The sequence below is a fragment of the Erythrolamprus reginae genome, chromosome 3, assembly GCF_031021105.1.
Source record: "Erythrolamprus reginae isolate rEryReg1 chromosome 3, rEryReg1.hap1, whole genome shotgun sequence".
NCBI classification, from domain to species: domain Eukaryota; kingdom Metazoa; phylum Chordata; class Lepidosauria; order Squamata; family Dipsadidae; genus Erythrolamprus; species Erythrolamprus reginae.
In genome coordinates, this window is record NC_091952.1 from 145,132,345 (window position 1) to 145,135,931 (window position 3,587).

A 3,587-nucleotide genomic window follows, 5' to 3' on the forward strand; every position below is an offset into this window, starting at 1 on the left:
CTTTAATCTGTGGAACAGAAAGAGGGAATCCATTAATGAATACATTGCAACACTGCACAAGGCTGCTGCCCATTGTGAGTTCTGTGATCTAGATGAACTACTGCTCAACCGAGTGATCTGCCGAATTTGGGACATTAACCTCCAATGGAGGTTACTTTCAAAGACCACCCTCACTTCCTCATTGCTGTCAGGGGAGAAGTCTCACACTGATCTCTCACAATGCATGTTGTCTTCGGTGTGCTTTTCAGGCTGCTTGGTTGCTGTAGTGTCGCACTGAACCTAGTGGATGCCTCAGCTGCTCTGGATGAGACTTCTCACCTGACAGCAATGAGGAGGTTTGCCATGTTCGATTCAAAAAGCAAATGAAGCTGATGGTAGACTTCCACCATGTGCCAGCTGCGGAGGGCACCATCACTGCACTGACTGTTGATACCACTAGGCCATCTGTCAATGATAAGGCACTTCAGCAGAGCACCTATCCAGTTCCTGTGGTCCAGCATCTGCTACACTCCATAGGCCCAGAAAAGATTTTTGCAAAATCTGATCTTGCACAGGCCTACCAGCAGCTACCTGTAAATGGTGCCACTACAGAGGCCCAGACCATTTAAACACAGGAGTGTGTTTAAATGTACATGGCTCCAGCTTAGAGTTAGCATAGCCCCCAGACTATTCTAAAGTCTTATGGAACACCTGTTAGAAGGAATTGCAGAGGTCCTGCCATATTTTGATGATATTCTAATTTCAGCCAAAGACAAAAAACAATTATTTCAAAGACTAAGGACAGTACTGACCTGAATTTATGACAAAGGTCTGCAGCTTAAAAAAGGAAAATGCCAAATTGGAATGGACAGGGTAGAGTTCCTAGGGTTCATGATTGAAAGCTCTGGGATTTAGTCAAAAATTAAGGCAATTCAGGATGCTCCTGCCCTTCAGAACCAGACTGAACTACAAGCATTCCCCTGGGTCCTTAACTTTTATATCTCCGGGACCGCCTTCTGCCGCACGAATCCCAGCGACCAGTTAGGTCCCACAGAGTTGGCCTTCTCCGGGTCCCGTCAACTAAACAATGTCGTTTGGCGGGACCCAGGGGAAGAGCCTTCTCTGTGGCGGCCCCGACCCTTTGGAATCAACTCCCCCCAGATATCAGAGTTGCCCCCACCCTCCTAGCCTTTCGTAAGCTCCTTAAAACCCACCTCTGTCGTCAGGCATGGGGGAATTGACATGTTCCTTCCCCCCTAGGCTTATAAAATTTATGTATGGTATGCTAGTGTGTATGATTGGTTTTAACTTGTGGTGTTTTAAAATTAATTTAAATATTGGATTTGTTTACATTGTATGGCGATTGCTGTGAGCCGCCCCGAGTCTGCGGAGAGGGGCGGCATACAAATCTGATTAATAAATAAATAAATAAATAAATTTTCGGTGGCTGAGCAGCTCCACAAGCTGTTGGGGGAAAAATGCTTAAATGGACCTGGGGAAGGACTGAGGCTACCGCTTTCACAGCTGTCAAAGACTATTTTCTGCGGACAGCCTCCTGATCCAGTATAATCAGATCTTGAAAATTGTGTTGACCTGCGATGTTTCACCCTTTGGTATCCTCAACCTTTGCCTACCCAATGGCACCAAGATACCCATCACCTTCTATTCTAGGACTCTGTCCACTGTGGAATACAATTACAGTCAGCGCTGGCTGTGGTGGCTGGGGTCAAGTGCTTTCATAACTATTTGTATGGGCGGCAATTTGACTTGATCACTGACTACAAGCCGCTTTTGTGACTCATTGCAGGCGACTGTCCCACTGCCTCACTATTACCCAAACTTTCTTCATGCAAACTCAAAGTGGTTAGAGATAGCCCTCATAACCACCACCACAGAAGAGCTGGTCATCAAGGTGCTATGGAGACTTTCTTCTGGTTTCAGACAATGGGCCCCAATTCATGACCTTACAATTTGAAACCTATTTAGCAGAACAGGGGATCAAGCATGCCCTTTTCTCACCATTCCATCCCTCCAGTCAACCAGAGAGAATGGTGAGATCAGCAAAAGAAGCCCTTTCACATATGGGCCCAGCGATTGGCAAACCCAAATTGATAAATTGTTATTAATGCAGCATATCACTGCTAGCACCACCACTGGTAGAAGTCCTTCCAAACTTCTAATGGGTTGCCAACTACAATCCCATCTAGATCATCTACACCCTAACTACTCTGCCAAGGCCCCAGTAGAGTCTCATAGTCACTTTAGCATAGGGGATCAAGTATATGCCCACAACTATGCTGGGGGGGGGTCCTCTTTGGGTTTCTGCCATGGTCACAGAGATTACCAACCCTCACTCTTACCGAGTAGAGCTCAAGGACAGAAGAAACTGGAGGTGGCATGTTGACCAAGTCCAAGGCCAAATCAGCATTCCATCTTAGGCTACCAAAACTAACTTTGGAGTCAAATCCTAACCAACAGGAGCAATCATCACTCCTAACAGAGAGAACTCAGGCCAAGCAAATCTGGAAAACTTATCTAGTGATGCTCATGCTGGAGGGCAAGTGCTGAATGAACTGGTTCTCGAAGCTCCAGCCATGCCTCAGGCCAAAATCCAGAAGCTCCCATTGATTGAGGCCAGGAGTAACAGAAGCTCGTCCGACCTGACTGCTCACCTAGCTCCGACTGAGCTGTGCAGGTCTTAAAGACCAACTAAACGCCCTGCCTATCTATATAATTACATCAACCCAACTAAGTGGGGAGAGGTGTTACATTCTCAGACCGAAGCATATAGGCTTCAGTCAGGTCCTCCATTTTGGAGGGAAAATACTGACTGCTAATTGGCTAGACCAGTGATGGCGAACCTTTTTTGGTTCGCGTGCCAAAGGTGTGTGTGTGCTAGCATACATGCATGTGCCTACACCCCTTCCCTCCCCCACACGCATGCATACCTCCTGCGCTGCCCCTCATGCATGCGCATAGTCTTTCTGAAGCCTGGTAGGCAGTGGTGGGTTCCCGCCAGCGCAGTCCAAACTGGTAGGAATCCAATGACGATGCAATTTTTGGCGTTTTTTTCCTAGGGTCTCTATGTCAGAATTTTTCTTGCACTTTTGCTATATTGCATGAGTGGAAAAATGCAAACAAAGCAAAATTTCTCTGTTGATTACAAAGCCCTGCAAATATGGATATAATTACATTTTTAACTTTTAGCATCCCAAATATGTAGCGATAACTTCAACCGCAGCCACCACATATTCACAAAGAATTGTATTCCCATAAATTTGCCTAGCAAGATTTGCACAATACATACCTCACTCCCTAAAACCACAAGATAAAGTAGTTTAATATTGCTTGCTTTTAAGAATGTAATTGCAACAAGTAACCACAGTTTGAAACACTGCTGCAAGAAAGCTTTACTAGGATTTCGCCTTAGAGATTTTCAAGCTATTCTTCTACCCACACAATCATTGTAAATATTTTTCACTGATTGCTCCTTCTATTATCTAGAAATATGACCAAAAAGCAACAACAAAACATTTTCCATTTGAGATTATTAAAAAACAATTTATTACTATAAAGCATACATGCACTGCATGTATTATTCAAAAAAC